The sequence below is a fragment of the Aotus nancymaae genome, unplaced genomic scaffold (assembly GCF_030222135.1).
Source record: "Aotus nancymaae isolate 86718 unplaced genomic scaffold, 86718_ANA_hifiasm-v0.15.2.pri h1tg000016l, whole genome shotgun sequence".
In the NCBI taxonomy this organism is placed as follows: domain Eukaryota; kingdom Metazoa; phylum Chordata; class Mammalia; order Primates; family Aotidae; genus Aotus; species Aotus nancymaae.
Genome location: NW_026988428.1, coordinates 34,077,011 through 34,096,563, shown reverse-complemented (window position 1 = coordinate 34,096,563; position 19,553 = coordinate 34,077,011). Strand labels below are relative to the sequence as shown.

The window sequence follows — 19,553 nt, the reverse complement described above, 5'->3', positions numbered from 1 at the left end:
AAATGTCATTCACTCAATGAGGCCTTCCCTGACCACTGCCTAAAGAGGCTGCCCCGCCCCTGTTCCTACCACCATTTCAGTTACTCTTTTCATATTTCCTTCACAGCACTAATCACGGTCGTTAATTGTCCTGCTTCCCTAGTACAATGGAAATTTCATGAGTAGAGACCTTGCTTGTCATAATTTTTTTTTTTTTTTTTGAGATGGACCCTCACTCTGTCACCCAAGCTGGAGTGAAATGGCGCCATCTTGGCTCACTGCAACCTCTGCCTCCCAGATTCAAGAGATTCTCCTGCTTTAACCTCCAAGTAGCTGGAACAAAGGTGCTCACCACCACACCTGGCTAATTTTTGTATTTTTGATAGCGACAGGGTTTCATCATGTTGACCAGGCTGGTGTCAACCTCCTGACCTCAAGTGATATGCCTGCCTTGGCTTCCCAAAGTGCTGGGATTACAGGCATGAGCCACTGTGCCTGGCCATTGTCTGTCACTTTTTTTTTTTGAAATGGAGTTTTTCCAGGCTGGAGTGCAATAGCACAATCTTGGCTCACAGCAACCTCCACCTCCTGGGTTCGAGCAATTCTCCTGCCTCAGCTTCCTAAGTAGCTGGGATTACAGGCATACACCACCACCATACCTGTACTTTGTAGAGACGGGTTTTCTCCATGTTGGTCAGGCTGGTCTTGAACTTCCAACCTCAGGCAATCCACCCGCCTAGGCCTCCCAAAGTGCTGGGATTACAGGCATGAGCCACTGTACCCAGTTTTGTCTGTCATTTTTAGCATTTTATCTTTAGCACTTGGAACACTGCCAAAGATGTGATAAATGCTCAATAAATATTTGTTGAATGAGTGAGTAGCCTTGAAGATAGACTTTTCATCTGGACAAGTCTTGTTTTGGTTTGCAATCCAAAGTGGTGTTGGCATTTTTCTTTACCAGACAACAGCTGAGGTAGGCCCATCTGGGTTCAAATCAGGTAGCAGTCTCTGAGGAGTTCTGAAGGGAGCAGGACAAAAGTTTGGATACAGTGACAACCAGGATTCAGTTCCATCTGAGTGCAAGTTTTCTAGGGTGTTTCCAGGATCCAGGCCATATTTTACTGCCACTGGAGCCATCTATTTCCCAGGTTGTTACTCTGGATTATACTAGTCTATCAACTTCCATTACATTTTTAAAAGCAGGGTGGCAAAACTAAAACCCAGTTATTGGAATCCACAAACAACCAGAAGTTTTCTTCTGTTTTCATTCTCTAGGAGAAAAATTAGAAAGCTATCTAGAGTCTTCAAAGAAAGATGAAATGATTTTCATTATACTATTAGCACATGCCCTGAACTAGGACAGTGTACTGATTAGATTTTCAGCAACAGCTTTCAACGAAAGATTTCTTATTAACATCTGGTTGAATCAGACATTTTAATGAATTAGTTCTAACTTCTTTCTATTTTTCTTTGTTGGTTAGTCTTATTTTTTAATTCCATTTTTCTTAATGCTTGCTTAAAGTTTTATTAAAAATAAAATATTTAAACATATTTAATTATTTAATTTGTATTGAACCTACTTTGGAGTACCAAACTAATGTGTTTAATGCCTTTGTACATCTGAGCTCCAGATCTATTTGTCCAGCCACCTGTTAGGCTCTGTGGATAGTCCCTGTGTACCATGCGTCTGCATTCACCGAGTTTCACCGAGAATGCTTGAGATCGTCCTTAACACTTTAATGCTTTTCTCCACCCACACTTAATCAATCCCCATGTTGGGTTGATTAGCTACCAAATAATGCTTTGTATAGTAGCTGATAGTTTTCAAAGTAGTTTTGCTTTTATCCTTTCATTTAGTCCCCATAGCCATCCTGCGTGAATCAATATCTGCTTTTGAGATAAAGAAATTGAGACCCAAAGACATTGATGATCTTTCCCATGCCAACTGAAAGACCACTACCCAGCAAATGCCTCTCAATAACTGTCTTCTACAGTCCCAAATTGGATGTAGCTTTTAGAAGATAAACACTAAAATTCAACTGAAACGGTAACGTTAATATGTTTATAACCAGGCCAGGTGAGGAGACTCATGCCTGTAATCCCAGCACTTTGGGAGGCTGTGGTGGGCGGATCACCTGAGGTTGGTAATTCCAGATGAGTCTGACCAACATGGAGAAACTCCGTTTCTACTAATAATAAGAAAATTAGCCAGGTATGGTGGCGAATGCCTATAATCCATCTCTACTAAAAATACAAAGATTAGCCTGGGAGACAGAGTAAGACTCTGTCTTAAAAAAAGAAAAGGTTTATAACTAATTCTTAAAAAATAAGATGCCTAGCATTGGTCCAGATAAGTAGCCAAACTTTATCACTCGTGTGGCTATAATGATTTGGTACGTCTTTATGTGACCAGCCTCAGTGATGCTTGTCCTTGATTAAAGCATTGTGATGTGGTAGCTTCTCAGTTTTTTTTTTTTTTTTCGCTCTTGTTACCCAGGCTGGAGTGCAATGGCACCATCTTGGCTCACTGCAACCTCCACCTCCTGGGTTCAGGCAATTCTCCTGCCTCAGCCTCCTGAGTAGCTGGGACTACAGGCGCGTGCCACCATGCCCAGCTAATTTTTGTATTTTTAGTAGAGACGGGGTTTCACCTTGTTGACCAGGATGGTCTCAATCTCTTGACCTCGCGATCCACCCGCCTCGGCCTCCCAAAGTGCTGGGATTACAGGCGTGAGCCACTGCGCCCAGCCTGTTTTTTTTTTTTTTTTTTGAGATGAAGTCTTGCTCTGTCGCCCAGGCTGGAGTGCAGTGGTGTGATCTTGGCTCACTGCAACCTCTACCTCCCAGGTTCAAGCAATTCCCTGCCTCAGCCTCCAAGTAGCTGGGATTACAGGCATCCACCACCACACCTGGCTAATTTTTGTATTTTTAGTAGAGACGGAGTTTCACTATCTTGGCCAGGCTGGTCTTGAACTCCTGACCTCATGATCTACCCGCCTCAGCCTCCCAAAGTGCTGGAATTACAGGTGTGAGCCACTGCTCCTGGCCAGCTTCTCTTTTTTTTAAAGAAAGGAAGGATTAAAGACCTTGTCTAGAGAAGAGTCACTTTTCAGTAAACCCATTTTAATTCTCCTGCTTTAAGGGATTGGTTAAACTGATCTAAACTGACTCTTCAGATTGAGCAAGTCCTGAAAAAAAGCACATCATCTAAAATTTCAGATAAGAAGAATGGAAGCCAGGCCCTTCCTGGAAATGACCAGAAGTGAAACTAAGAAGCCCTGCATTTGGAGAAAACTTGATTAATTATTAAGGACAAAGGGCCTGTATAAGAAGGTTATATCTTTAACAGAAGCTGCCTTCCTAAAATAAGTGTGTATGTTTCTTTTGCTTTGAGATTGTAAAGAAGACTCCTTAATTAACTACTTTGCCTTAATTAAGCATGTAATTGGCAAGACTTGTGAGCATGTAGTTTCTAGGCAGATATTCAGTTATGTAGGTGGGCCTTTGTTGAGATGTGTAGCAACTGAGTACTAGTGTGACACTGTTTTTAATTCATATAACAGATATTTATTGAGCCCCTGCATGTTCCAGGGTCTGGTATTTGGTGCATCTGATGTTCAAGTATGAAAAGGTACAAAGGTTAAAGGAGAAATATGTTGTTCAGAGAAAGTCTGTGCTTTGTCTACGTCAATTGTAAATTTCCAGTCTTTTTCTAATTAGCTATGTTTTTCTCTACTCTTCACCTTAAATTTGAAGCTAATGACTTAATGATTTGTTTTTCTACTTATTGAGAGAGATTTTTCTACTATGTGTGAAAAAAACTGCTGAAAAAATACCTCACTTTGTTGGATTATGTTTGCCCTTACAATAAGTTAATGATTAACTGGGACAGGGAGGGAAGGAACCAAAGGAACAAATAACAAATTTATTAATTGAGAGAGAGATGGAGTTAGACTTGGATTCGATCGGTAATTTTTTCATTTAAAGGGGAAAAAAAGATTAGGAAAGTTCTTGGGTGGTTCTTCATGATCTACAAATTTTAGACCAAATTCAGTTGTTCTGTTTTTTTTTTGAGATAAGTCTTGCTCTGTTGCCGAGGCTGGAGTGGAGTGGTGCAGTCACGTCTCACTGCAGCCTCAAACTCCTAGGCTCAAGTGATCCTCCCACCTCAGCCTCCCAAAGTGCTGGGATTATAGGCATGAGCCACTGCACCTGGCCCAAAGTCAGTTTTTTGTTGTTATTGTTGTTTTTGAGATGGAGTCTCACTCTGTCACCCAGACTGGAGTGCAGTGGTGCAAACTTGGCTCACCTGGTTTCAAGCAATTCTGCTGCCTTGGCGTTCTGAGTAGCTGGGACTACAGGCACCCACCACCACGCCTGGCTAATTTTTGTACTTTTAGTAGAGACAGGGTTTCACCATATTGGCCAGGCTGGTCTCGAACTCCTCATCTTGTAATACACCCGTCTCAGCTTCCAAAGTGTTGGGATTATAGGTGTGCTCCACTGCGCCCGGCCCCAAAGTCAATTTTTAAAGGCTGTAACTGGGGTTGCTCTTTTACCTGTCTAAATAAGATATGTGAAGATTACCATAATTATGTAAAAAACTAATTTGGGGTTCATAAGCACAAGAAAATATATTCATATGAATGAATAAGGTAATAGAAGCCCTCTGAGAAGGTTATAGTTATATTATTTTCAACATAGAGTTCTTTTTTATTTTATCTTTTAATTTTTTTGAGATAGGTTCTTACTCTTGTCCAGGCTGGAGTACAGTGGCGTGATTGCGGCTCACTGCAACCTCCACCTCCAAGGCTCAAGCAATCCTCCTACCTTAGCCTCTTGAGTAGCTGGGAATACACGCGCAAGCCACCACACCTGGCTTTTTTTTTTTGGTAGAGATGGGGTTTCACCATGTTTCTCAGGCTGGTCTCATACTCCTGAGCTCAAGCAATCTATCCTCCTTGGCCTCCCAAAGTGCTGGGATTACAGGAGTGAGCCACCGTGCCTGGCCCAATGTAGAGTTCTGACAGAGGTGTTGATAATACCTAAAATTTTATCCTTAAGAGATACAACTTTTGCAGATTTAGACTTTATGTTGCAGAGAAATGGTGTCAGGTTTTGAGCAGATCTGGTGTTTCTGGTGGTAACTACCAGTTTCTCAGAGATTACATTAGAGATACTTTCTTTTTGTCAGTGATTTAACAGAAATAAGTTGACTCTGAAATATCATGTGTGCTAGAACTGCTTTTCTGGTTTATTTTCCATGCTGGAGGTCATTTTGTTTCCAGGCCAGCCTCCTAAAAAATGAAAAGAGCTAACATTTATTTAACTCCTTTGGGCCTCAGTTTCTTCATCTGAATATTATTCAATAATACACTTATATAAAGTGAGACAGTAATACTTCTGAGTGTATTACTGTGAAGATTAAATAAGTTATATATGCAAAACAAAACAGTATCTGACACATGGTAAATGCGTCATAAATGTTATTTTTATTACCACCACTACTATCATTATTTATTTAGCACTTATTTTAGCAATGTGTTAAGAGAACATTTTAGTGATGATGAAACTAAGGCTTAAAGTAATTTTCCTCATGTTACCCAGTAAGTTTGTGGTAGACTCAATATGTAGACCTCAGCCAAAAAGAGCCTTGGGCAGAGTTGACTTAGATGTGCAACAGGCGGGGGCATCTGGTCCAGCCCTTATAATTTCTAGTTCAAGACTCTTAAAGGATAAGACTGGTCCAGACAACCCCTACATACCGGGAAGATGTGGTTTGTCATGTCATAAGAACATGGACGTTAGGGTCTGTTGGATTGTTTCAAATCCTAGTTCTATCAGTTGTTAGCTGTGTGATCTTGAGCAAGTTATTGAACTTCTCTAGAGCCTTAGTTTCTTCCTCTGTAAAATGAGAATAATAATATTTGCTGGCCAGGTGTGGTGGCTCATACCTATAATCCCAGCACTTTGGGAAGCTGAGTTGGGAGGATCACTTGAGCCCAGGAGTTTGAATCATCGTGGGCAACATAGCAAGACCCTGTCTCTTACCAAAAAAAAAAAAAAAATTATATAATACTTGCTTCATGGTAGTGTAAGAATTAAGTGAATAAGATCAAATGGAATGAAATAACATGTAAAGCACCGGGCACATGGCCAGTACTCAGTAACCAATCCTCAGGCTTATGCTCAAGCGGTTCAAACTTGTACTTGATTCTGACATTATCTGTCTAGATGGTGAGCAGTTAGGGTGTGGGTCTGCCAAAATTAACGTGTTTGGACTCCACATAAAAGGTTCAGATTCTACAGGTAATCCTGATACTCAGAGTGCCACCCTTATCTGAAAGCACTAGACTGGGTGGTGGAGGGTAGCAGCAGTGATCCTCTTAATGCCTGAGCTGTCAGTGTCAGTCAGGCTTCTTACAGGGCTGTGCTCTGGTTAGAATATTAATGAGCAGTAAAGGAATGTCGTGCAAAAGGGAACTCCACAGAAACGAGGCTCTCATCTGTATAGTCAAGCAGCATTTTTGTTTGGAAAGAATATTAATGAGATCTGGATAAGAATCAGACACCAGGAAGGGACAGCTACTGTGAGAGGCAATTTCAGCTGTACAAGGAGTTACACATGATATTCAGAAAGTCCTTGTGCAATTAAAAAAAAGTAATTAAGTTGTAGAGATAAAAAGCGATTTATAAATGACATTTAAAAAAATAAATGTGGCTGAGCACAGTGACTCACGCCTGTAACCCCAGCAGTTAGGGAGACAGAGGTGAGAGATAGCTTGAGCCCAGGAGTTTGAGGCCAGCCTGTGCAACATAGTGAGACCTCAATCTTTACAAAAAGGAAAAATAGGCCAGGCACAGTGGCTCACGCCTGTAATCCCAACACTTTGGGAAGCCAAAGATGGCAGATCATCTGAGGCCAGGAGTTTGAGACCAAAATAGCCAACATGGTGAAACCCCGACTCTACTAAAAAAAATACAAAAATTAGCCAGGCATGGTGGCAGGCACCTGTAATCCCAGCTACTCTAGAGGCTGAGGCAGGAGAATCACTTGAACCCGGAGGGCTCAAGGCTGAAGTTGCAGTGAGTGGAGGTCGCACCATTGCACTCCAGCCTGGGCAACAGAGCGAGACTCTGTCTCAAAAAAAAAAAAATTATAATAATAACAAATGTAGTTTAAAAAAGTAAATGTAGCCGGGCGCGGTGGCTCACACCTGTAATAATCCCAGCACTTTGGGAGGCCGAGACGGGTGGATCACGAGGTCAAGAGATCGAGACCATCCTGGTCAACATTGTGAAACCTCATCTCTACTACAAATACAAAAATTAGCTGGGCATGGTGGCGCACGCCTGTAGTCCCAGCTACTCTGGAGGCTGAGGCAGGAGAATTGCTGGAACCCAGGAGACGGAGGTTGCGGTGAGCCGAGATCGCGCCATTGCACTCCAGCCTGGGTAACAAGAGTGAAACTCCGTATCAAAAAAAAAAAAAAAAAAAAAAGTAAATGTGACCAGGAGCCGTGGTTCATGCCTGTAATCTCAGCAGTTTGGGAGGCCAAGGAGGGCAGATCATCTGAGGTCAGGAGTTTGAGACCAGCTTACCTAACATGGTGAAACCCTACATTTACTAAAAATACAAAATTTAACTGGGCGTGGTGGCACACACCTGTAGTCTCAGCTACTTGGGAGGTTAAGGCAGGAGAATCACTGGAACCCAGAAGGCGGAGGCTGCAGTGAGCCGAGATCATGCCACTGCACTCCAGCCCGGGTGACAGAGCGAGACTCCATCTCAAAAAAAAAAAAAAAAGATTCTGGATTCCCTATTAAAAAAAAAACAGTAAATGTATTGAGTGGCCAACACATATTTGAAAATATGCTCAACCTCACTCATTAAAGGAGTGAAAACTAAAACAATAATGTACCATTTTTCACACATCTCCTATTAGATTGGAAAAAGATAAAATAATGCTTAGTACTGATAAGAATGTGGAGAAAGATTCAAATATAAATGGATGTGACTTTTTTGAGGAAAATCTTGGAATATCTATTTAAAAATTTAATGCATAAGCCTTTTAAACTATAAATGGTCCTTCTAGGAATTTATGCCGTAGGCACACCCCACCCCAGGTAGACAATAGTACAAGCATGTTCATTACATTCTTACTCATAACAATGAAGAAGCAAAAGCAACCTACGTGTTCATCCACAGAGGCCTTGTTAAATAGGTTTTAAACTATTACAGAATGAAATATTATGAGGTACCAAAAGGTTGAGATAGATCTGTAGGTTCTGAGGTGGGAAGATGTCTAAGAGGAAATAAATAATTGCTGAACAGCACTTTAACATAAAACCATTGTATTTCTTTTTTTCTTTCTTTTTGAGCAGTCTGGCTCTATAGCCAGGCTGGAGTGCAGTAGCGCAATCTCAGTTCATTGCAACCTCCAACTCCTTGGTTCAAGCGATTCTTCTGCCTAAGCCTCCTGAGTAGCTGTGATTACAGGTGCGTGTCACCATGCCCAGTTAATTTTTGTATTTTTAGTAGAGATGGGGTTTCACCCTGTTGGCCAGGATGGTCTCGATCTCCTGACCTTGTGATCTGCCCATCTCGGCCTCCTAAAGTGCTGGGATTTTAGGTGTAAGCCACCACACCCAGCCAAAACCATTGTTTTTCTAAAACATGTTTGTATTAAGGCATATTGTGTGTTAATTTCTCTGTGCCTCAGTTTTCTCATCTGTAAAATAGGCATCATGATGGTACCTACCTCATGACTTGTTGCAAGGGTAAACTGAGATAACACAAGTAGAATGCTTAGTAGGGTGACTGACACATAGTGCTATGTGTTGGCAATTATTATTATTATTATTATTGTATAGGCAGTATCAGAAAGTTTATACTACAGACTTTGACACAGGTTACCTTTGAGTAGTAGAATTGGCTTGAGGGGACGGCAGGCAAGAGCTGGCAGAGACTTCTACTTCTTACATTGTGTATTTCCATATAATTGTTTGTATGGAGCAGGCCCATCCTTGACCAGTCACTGACCAAGGAGCCTAGACAGTGAAGGAAATGGCACTCTGGTTCAGTGTGCTTGTTGAGGCCTGCAGAAGAAGGTTTTTCTAGCAAGGAGGAGGGTGAGGAAGGGTGGTGCTGCGGGGAGATCGGAAGGATGTCCGTGGATTCCACCATGGCTGCTGAAGTTTTTTTTGAAAACGACTGACCTAATTAAAGATTTAAAAAATTCACATTGCACAAGAACCTTACATAGGTTAGCATGTATTTGGACTTATCCTTTTTATAATCCACTAAGTTATATTTATACTACAAAAGTGATTTGTGTTTAATTTGACTTTTGAATAAAAACTACAGAAAGTAATTTGTCAAAGTGCTCAAAACAAACACTTAAAAAGACATGGGTAGTTTTTCTAATAATTATGAAATAAAAATGTTGATATTTTAAAGACACAATTTCTCTTCAACTAATGTTACTGCTTCCATTATATAATGATGAGCAATTTTTGGTTTTTTTGAGACAGAGTTTCACTCTTGTTGCCCAGGCTGGAATGCAGTGGCACCATCACGGCTCACTGCAGCCTCAGTCTTCCACCTCATCCTCTCAAGTAGCTGGGACCACAGGTGCCCACCACCATACCTGGGTAATTTTTAAAAGTTTTTTGTAGAAGTGGAGTCTCACCATCATGCCCTGGCTGATCTTGAACTCTGGGCTCAAGCTATCTTCCTGCCTCAGCCTCCCAAAGTGTTGGGATTACAGGTGTGAGCCACTGTGCCTGGCCATGAATTATTTTTAATCACAGCCTTATTGACATAAGCCTTGTTAAGTCAATATGACACACAAAATAAGCTAAACCCAAATATGAGTTTTATTAACTGAACCTTTAGAATAATTTTTATTGAATGCATCTTAGCCTCTGAAGCATGCAAAGACCAAGATCTGCCTCTGACATCAAGCAATGTGCTGGGCACTGTTTTATATTTATTGTCTCCTTAGTTTAAAACAACCCTGTAAGGCAGATTTGTCATCTTCCTTTTACAAAGAAGGAAAGTAAAGTAGAGAGAGGTTGCCATGCATCTGGTAAGCACTGGAATGGGAATTGGAACCATCTGGTATTTCCATTCTACTCCACTGCCTCCAGAGAGTCATGGGGTAAGGGTGGGCAAGGTGAGCCCTGTTGAGGGCCGCATGAGAATTCTCAGGGACCTCAGTGATCATCTGTCATCTAGTCTAGTGGCTTTCAAGCCATCATTTAAAAAATTATAAACAGTTTTATTGAAAAACGATTTATGCCAGGCACAGTGGCTCATGCCTGTAATCCCAGCACTTTGGGAGGCCGAGTTGGGCAGATCATGAGGTCAAGAGTTCAAGACCAGCCTGGCCAACATGGTGAAACCCCATCTCTACTAAGAATACAAAAATTAGCCAGGCATGGTGGCACGTGCCTGTAATCCCAGCTACTCGGGAAGCTGAGGCAGGAGAATTGCTTGAACCTGGGAGGCAGAGGTTGCAGTGAGCTAAAATCACACCACTGCACTCCAACCTGGGCAACAGAGCAAGACTCTGTCTTGAAAAAAAGAAAAATGATTTGTATACCATACAATTCACCTATTCAAATTGTGCAGTTCAATGGTTTTAATATGGTCACATAGTTGTGCAGCCATCACCATAATCAATTTTGCAACATTTTTATCACCTTCCAGAGAAAACTCATACCCATCAGCTGTCAGTTCCTTGTCTTCATACTGCCAGTCCCAGGCAACCACTAATTCTCTTTCTGTCTCAATTGTCCTGCCTCAGCCTCCCGAGTAGCTGGGATTACAGGCATGTGCCACCATGCCTGCCTAATTTTTGTATTCTTAGAATTTGCCTATTCTGGACCTTTCATGTAAATGGAATCATACAGTAAATGGTCTTTTGTGACTGGCTCCTGTTATTTAGCTTAATATTTTCAAGGTTCAGCCATGTTGTAGTATGTGTCAGCACTACATTACTCTTTATAGCTGAGTAATATTCCCTTGTATGGATATATCACATTTTGTTTATCCTTTCATCAGTTGAACATTTGTGTACAAGTTTCTGTGTGGACATGTATTTTCATTTCTCTTGAGTATCTATATACACAAGTAGGAATGGAATTGCTGGATCTCATGGTAACTCTGTTTAATCTTTTGAGGAACCACCAGACTGTTTTCCAAAGTGGCTGCACCATTTTATGTTCCCACCAGCAGTGTATTAGGGTTCCAGTTTCTCCACATCCTTGCCAACATTTGTTAAACTATAATTCTTTTAACTATACCCCACAATAAGAAATATTTTACATTCTTACTCAGTTTATACACATGCAAATAACTGAAACAAAAACTTAAAAAAAAATTTACCTGTACTATATATGATGCACTCTGACATTTTCGATTACATTCTGTTCTTTTTCATCAAAAGAAACATGTTGGTTCTGGCCACTAAACTTGCTTTCACAACTCACTAATTGTGATCTGCAGCTAGAAAAACACTAGGCTGTTTTAACTCCTTCATTTTACACAAGAGGAAAGAGAGACCCAGAGAAGTGGCTTGTTCATGGTCATACCACTAATTAGTGGCAGATTCAAGATTAGAGCGCAAGCCTGTTGGCTCCCTGCTTTAACTTTGACCTCTCAGTAAATTACAGTTGCCCTCTTATTCAGTAGATAAAAATAAAATAGAGTTTCTGTTTTTTAACCTTCTTATCTTTCTTAAGCAGCATTTTAAATTTAGCAACAAACCTGGCTAGAGAAAAAAAAGAATGAGAATAACTGAATTTTATTATGATGAGTCTTGCTCTAACACAACGATTTTGTGCCAACTGGACAGAAAAGTACTAGGTGAACGTAGATAATGGGCATCAAATTAGGCAGATTGAATTAATCACTGCAGTGTCTCAAATTCATTTTTGTCCAAACCTCAGTATACTTTTAAAGAGCAGCCATAGCCAGGCGCGGTGGCTCATGCCTGTAATCCCAGCTACTTGGGAGGCTGAGGCAGGAGGATCACTTGAACCCCGGAGGCAGTGGTTGCGGTGAGCTGAAATCATGCCATTGCACTCCAGCCTGGGCAACAAGTGAGACTCCACCCCCGCGCCCCCCAAAAAAGAGCAGCCATTTTCCTTACACTGTCAAATTTGAATGGCAACATAAAATTAAAGTGGGCAATATAAAAATATTTTATGTTGCTCTTTTCATTTTTCTTAGAATACACATAGGTCTTAAACCCTTTACTTACTTATTTTTGAGACGGAGTCTTCTCTGTTGCCTAGGCTGGAGTGCAATGGTGTGATCATGGCTCACTGCAGCCTTTTCCTCCTGGGCTTAAGTGATCCTCCTGCTTCAGCCAAGTAGCTAGGATCACAGGCATGCACCACCATGCCCAGCTAATTTTTAATTAATTTTTTTTGGCAGAGAACAGGTCTTGCCATGTTACCTAGGCTGGTCTGGAACTTCTTGGCCTCAAACGGTCCTCTCTCCCCAGCCTCCCAAAGTGCTGAGATTACAGGCATGGGCCACTGTGCCCAGGCTTAAACCCTTTAATTTAGTGTTTTCCAACATTTTATGAGGGAACCTCTGACACTAGAGTTGCTTCAAGGTTCTTATTAAAATGTGGGTCTTTTGAGCCCTTCTCCAGACTTAATGAATCAGAATCATGGGATGGGACCTGAAAATCAGTATTGTGTACAAGTTTCCTAAGTGATTCTATGTACACTTAGGAACATAGTGACCAACTGAATTAAATTTTTTCCCCCTTTATTTCTCATCTTCCTTTCCTTTTTTTTTTTTTTTTTTTTGAGATGAAGTCTCACTCAGTTGCCCAGGCTGGAGTGCAGTGGTGCAATCTTGGCTCACTGCAACTTCCATCTCCCTGGTTCAAGCAATTCCCCTGCCTCAGCGGCCTCCTGAGTGGTTGAGATTACAGGCACCACCACGCCCGGCTAATTTTTTTGTATTTTTAGTAGAGATGGGGTTTTGCCATGTTGGCCAAGCTGGTCTAGACTCCTGATCTCAGGCAATCCACCTGCCTCAGCCTCCCGAAGTGTTGGGATTACAGGCGTGAGCCACCATGCCTGATCCAGTCCTAGAATTTCTACTGCATGCTGGATAGTTTCATATGTCCAATATGCAACACAGCACAACCCAAATCATATGTATTATCCTTTCTTAACCTCTACTCCTCAAATTAAGTTCTTTTAATTATAAATCATTTTTCTACAAAGAATTGGTATATGAATTTTTGCTTACATCAAATAAAATAACATAACATGGAACATAGTATAATATAACAAAATGTACACAAGGTTTGAAGTTAAAAAGATAACTTACAGGTTCTCACTTGGCCTCTAATTGTTGTGACGTGCAAATTTCTTTACTTCTCTGAGGCATATACCATCACTTACCTTAGCTAGTCAAAAATTCTATATAAAATGCCTAACACTGGGAACGTCATGGAAAGAAAATACCAAGAGGCTAAGGGCATGAGGCATGGATTAGAATCTAGCTGTTGAGATCTCCCACCACTAAGTAGCTGAGTGATCTTGGGCAACTTAATAAACTCTGAGTTTCCTCATCTATAGGTTAAGGATAAAATAACTTACTTCATTGTGGGGAGAATTAAACAAGTTCTTAAGTGTCAAGTATGTACAACTCTACCTAGCACTCAATAAGAGCTTAAGAAGTCATTTATTTACTATCAATAAATGATAATTTACCCCTTTCCCTGCTTTGTCTTTGTCTTTTGCTCTTCTGACATCTAGTATATCGCTTTCTAAATAGAAGGAACTCTATAAATACACCTTGAATAAAATTGCGCAAAGTTTTGCACATATGGACTTTGCACAGCTTTTTCTCACATCTTTAGGCAGGCCTAAGTTATTTCTTGATGCAAACCATCCTCTGAGCACATGACTCTTCCTGAGCACACTGCTACCCTCTGTCTGAAAATGCTCGAGCCTCCCTGGCCTTATGCTATAGGTGCCAGGTTAGGTGATACTTTGTTCCAGATGCCTTCCCTGAACCCTCAAGCTTGGGCTAAAAGGTTCCTTTTAAGTTCTGAAAGTATTAGACCTACCTCTACCTGATCACATTGTAGTTTAGCCAGGCGTGGTGGTGCGTGCCTGTAATCCCAGCTATTTGGGAGGCTGAGGCAGGAGAATCACTTGAACCCAGGTGGAAGTTGCAGTGAGCCAAGATTGCACCATTGCACTCCAGCCGGGCAACGAGTGAAAGTCCATTTCAAAAAAAAAAAAAAATGGAAAAGAAACTCTAGGACTGGAAGTCAGGAAAGTTAGGGCTTATGATCCACCTTTAGGAATCATCTGGAATAAGTGACTTTTGATGAGTTGAGAGTAAGTGAGCTCACTCAGAGTGGGGAGAGAAACTGACCCTTTATTGATTCCTTGGAGTAAGAGTGAGTGAAGGTAGCAAAAGAGGATTCTGCGAGAAAATAGAAAAATGGAATTGCTTCTCAATTATGCAATCTCATTTTTGTTGCTCTTGCTCTCCATCTTAGTGTTTTTGAAGGCACAAAATATCCTTACAAGGAGATGAAGAGATTAAATATTATTGAAGCGAGTCTGTCCTGTTGCAAACAGTTACATTCTTGTTGACCCCCGAGAATTTGGTCAATGTTACAATCGTCCTATTGTCTAGATTCATGTTTCTACACATACCTGGCTGAAGCTCTTCCAAGAACAGTAGCAATGATTATTCTTACATGCCTGCAGACTTGTCTATCATCATGTTTCTGAATAATAGAGTAGTGAGTTTTTTATGTATAACATTTGATGCTACTTAGTGGTTCCATTTTTTTATATTGTGAGTTTATATGAGAGTTTGAATAAGCTAAAATTACTGGGTAATTCACAGTTCTGAAAAATATATGCTTTCTCAATAACTAGTCTTGGGACTGCAGGATAAGCATTCGGTTTCTGTACTAATTGTGTTTCAGATAAAATTTAAAGCTATGTGCAATTTTATGGAAGACATATTTATAGAGTTCTTTCCATTTAGAAAGCAATATATGAAATACCAGATGTTGGAAGGATAAAAGACAAAGTAGATCTGTCCTCTGACTTCAGGTATCTTGCTATTGAGTAGGAATTATAAAATTATGATAAGTCAGGGGAAGTGACTTATGCTGATTAGGAATAGGGCTAGGGCAGTTTGGAAAAGGGCTATGTGTAGTCTTTCACTTGAGTCTTTAGAGGTGAATACGTTGAGTAGGGGATAACATTTCAAATGGAGTGAAAAAATATATGGTGTATCATGGGAGGAGAAGCTGATTATGGCATGATTAGAGATTCTAGATCTCTTTTCAGAAATCAAAGTATCTATATGGTTAGGCTTTTTACTATCAGAGAAAGAAGTTACAAATAAGCCAAGAGGGAATACTAGAATAAACCTTGTGATGCTGGATTGGAGTCAGAAGTATCAGATGAATTTATAGTTTATAAAATATGTATAGGTAGATATAGAGCTAATTAAAGAAATGTGTGTGTATAGGCCAGGTGCAGTGGCTCACACCTATAATCCCAGCACTTTGAGAGGCTGAGGCGTGAAGATCGCTTGGGCCCAGGAGTTCAAGACCAGTCTGGACAATAAGGGGAGACTGTCTCTACAAAAAAAAAAAACTAAAATATTAGCCAGGCATGGTGGTGTGTGTGTAGTCCCAGCTACTTGCAGGCTGAGGTGAGAGGATTACTTGGGCTTGGGAGACAGGTTGCAGTGAGCAGTGATTGCACCACTGTGCTCCAGCCTGGGTGACAGAGTAAGACCCTGTCTCAAAAACAAAAACAAAGGGGGTGTATACATGGGTCAGTATACAAACATATAATTCTTGGTTTTGTCTACTAAAACCAAGAGAGCCTAGAAGCAGTGACATCTCAGTGGCGATGAGCATAACTAGTAGTGCCCAGATGTTAACTTCTCCCATAAAAGAAAATAGGGCTCCTTGGGGAAATAGTTGATCCTAGGGCTGAAGCATCGCAAATATAAGATGAGCCTGGAACATCCTGTAGTACTAGAAAGTAAGGAAGTGCTTAAAAAAACAACAACAACAACAACAAAAAACAGAGGGCAAGTTGAGAGAACACTGGAACCAAGCTGAAAAGCTCCAAATGGCCAGAGCTGGAACAATTTGAGCAACAAAATACAGATAGTATTGGATAACACAGGGAATATAATAAATATCTATGAAACCATACTAATATAAATAAATGGTTGGGCCGAACATGGTGGTTCATGCCTGTAATCCTAGCACTTTAGGGGGCTGGAGCAAGAAGATCATCTGAGCTCAGGAGTTTGAGACCAGCCTGGACAACATAGGGAGACTTCATCTCTATTATAAAACATAATGATAATTAAATGGTTGACTAAATGAGGGAGAAAGAACAAATCTTCCTCATAGAAGAATTTCAATTAACAAATGTAGAAACGATGAGACTAACAGAAAATCACCATTAGAAGGCCAGTAATAATTGCCATAAGCAAGACCCACCCACGAATGCTAAAACTAATGAGAAGAAGTTTAAGGAGAAACAGAGTCAAAGTCCTCCCTCATAGCCGGGTGTGGGCCACCACACTTTGGGAGGCTGAGGTGGGCAGATCACTTGAGATCAGGAGTTTGAGTCCAGCCTGACCAATATGGTGAAACCCCATCTCTACTAAATGCAAAAAAATTAGCTGGATATGCTGATGCATGTCTATAATCCCAGCTACTCTGGAGGCTAAGGCAGGAGAATCACTTGAACCTGGGAGGCAGAGGTTGCAGTGAGCTGAGAATGAGCCTTCACACTCTAGCCTGGGCAACAAGAGAGAAACTACATCTAAAAAAAAGAAAAGGTTCTCCCTCATAATTATGAATTACAAAGAGAAAACAAATAATAACTTTACAGAGGAGAAACCTGGCAGATACCACGTTAACCATGTGATCAAGGGTAATGTCATGAGTTATAAGATGTCATGTCAACATCATGTTCCCTCTGATATAATGCACTGTGAAGTCCACATCAGCTCTGAATTATTCCTTTCAAAAATTTATAGCCTTGAGCAGGTGGCTGAGTTCTCCATTGCCCTTGGTCGCAAGGTCACTGTTGGCACTGGGCCTGCAGCGATCACAGTGAACTTACTTCAGATTGTGCGGGACCACTGGGTTCATGTCCCTATGGGATTTGTCGTTGGATGTTATTTAGACAGAAAGAGTGATGAAAAGCTAACTGCCTTCCAGAACAAGAGTATGTTATTTAAAAGGGAATTGCGACCCAATGAAGAAGTTACCTGGAAGTAAAGACTGGCTGAATTATAGAGTGTTCCCATTTTAAAGTTCTGAGAGAAATAAAAATGTGTTATTATTGAAAAAAAAATGTATAGCCCCAATCTAATTCGAGAAAACATGATGTTATTTAAAAACTTTTTTTTTTTTTTTTGAGTATTGCAAGATGTTCCAGGCTGATCTTGTATTAGTCCTACCCCAGCTCTGGAATCAACCAATTCTCCAAGGAGCCTTGATTCTATTTTATTGGATAAACCAAGAAGCCCAAATTGAGGAACATTCTACATAATACCTGACCAGTACTTTCAACAATATCAAGGTCATGTATCAAGGAAAAGCAGAGCAACTGTCATAGATTGGAGGAGACTTCGGAAGACATGACAGCTAAATGCAATGTATGATCCTGAAACGGAAATAAGACATTAATGGAAAAACTGGTGGAAATTCAATAAAGTCTATAGTTAATCGTATTGTACCAGTGCTCATTTCTTAGTTTTGATAATTGTACCATGGTAATATAAGGTAAAGCTAGGTGAAATGTGTATGGGAACTCTTGTACTGTTTTTGCAACTCTTATTTATGAAGTTGTTTCAGAATAAAAGGTGAGTGCTCACTTCAATCATACATATACTAAAGTTGAAATGATACAGAGAAGATTAGCATGGTCCCGATATGAGGTTAACACACAAATTTGTGAAGCATTCCATGTTTTAAAAAAAAGTTAAAGAACTATTAACTTCCAAAAATTTTTCAAGAATGCGAATTTAGTCACTATTTTGTACAGAAATATAAACTTAGAAATAAATGTAATTTTCAGAAAAAACATTATGTAGCAACGTATTTCATGCTGCTTTTATTTAAAATTCCTCTTTGCTACTTGAAGTTTTTTAGGTTTTTTTTTTTCTTTTGATTGCTCCCTTTACCTGATGACATTCAAATTGGGAAGAGTTGTTGGTAGAAAAACTTTAAAACTCTACAATCTATTTCTTGTTGTTTTTTTTTCTTTTTTTTTTTGAGACAGTCTCACTCTGTCGCCTAGGCTGGAGTGCAGTGGTGCAGTCTCGGCTTACTGCAACCTCAGTCTCCCGGATTCAAGCAATTCATTCTCCTGCCTCAGCCTCCCAAGTAGCTGAGATTATAGATATGCACCAGCACACCCAGCTAATTTTTTGTATTTAGTAGAGACGAGGTTTCACCGTATTGATCAGGCTGGTCTCAAACTCCTGATCTCAGGTGATCCACCTGCCTCAGCTCCCAAAGTGCTGGGATTACAGATGTGAGCCACTATGCACAGCCAACAATCTATTACTTAAAAATAATGTTTTTTCTCCCCTCCCCTCCCCTCCCCTCTCTTTTTGACAGGGTCTGGCTCTATAGTCTAGACTGGGTCCAGTGTTGTGATCATGGCTCCCTGCAACCTTAACCTCCAAGGCTCAAGCAATCCTCCCACCTCAGCCCCCTGAGTAGATGGAACTACAGACACACCACCATGCCCGGATAATTTTCCGTATTTTTTTTTTGGTAGGGATAGGGTTTCACTATGTTGCCCCGGCTGATCTCAAACTCCAGAGCTCAAACGGTCTGCCTGCCTCAGCCTCCCAAAGTGCTGGGATTACAGGTGTGAGCCAGCACACTTGGCCCATTTTTTATTCTTAAGTGAGTTTGCAGTTTTTTCTTTGTTCTAATATTTTGAGGCTATGTTCAGGAAGCCATACTGCTTGAACAAGTAACCATCTCAGGAGTAAAAAAAGAGAGGAGGCCACTGAGATTGGATATGTAAGAACAGGATTTTATTAGTGGCTCGGGGAGGGCTGATTGCAGGGGCAGCTCATTTGTTTTGTTTTGTTTTTTGGGTTTTTTTTGTTTGATTTGGTTTGAGACAGTCTTGTGCTGTTGCCTAGGCTGGAGTCAATGGTGCAATCCTGGCTCACTGCAACCTCTGCCTCCCAGGTTCAAGCAATTCTTTTGCCTTAGCCTCCCGAGCAGCTGGGATTACAGGCATGCACCACGATGCCTGGCTAATTTTTGTATTTTGGTAGAGATTGGGTGTTACCATGTTGGCCAGGCTGGTCTTGAACTCATGAATTTAAGTGATCCACCCTCCTCAGCCTCCCAAAGTGCTGGGATTACAGGCGTGAGCCACCGCGCTCAGTTGTTTTTGTTCCAAGCCTGGTTTCTGAGAGACATTTCCCTTGGTCAGGAGAGTCTGTAACTGAATTTATTAGAATAAATTTCCTGAAGCAGTTACTGGCCTCACCTTAACCAATA

At 40.8% G+C, this 19,553-nt stretch overlaps 1 protein-coding gene and 1 non-coding gene across 4 annotated transcripts in view; both read left to right on the top strand.

Moving 5' to 3' along the window:
• Positions 1 to 19,553, top strand: part of LIMA1 (LIM domain and actin binding 1) — a 108,513-nt gene that overhangs the window by 9,231 nt on the left and 79,729 nt on the right. The window lies entirely within an intron of this gene.
• LOC135275491 (U6 spliceosomal RNA) lies at positions 17,890 to 17,998 on the top strand. The gene has a single exon (XR_010343122.1). It is a non-coding gene; the product is annotated as a U6 spliceosomal RNA (small nuclear RNA).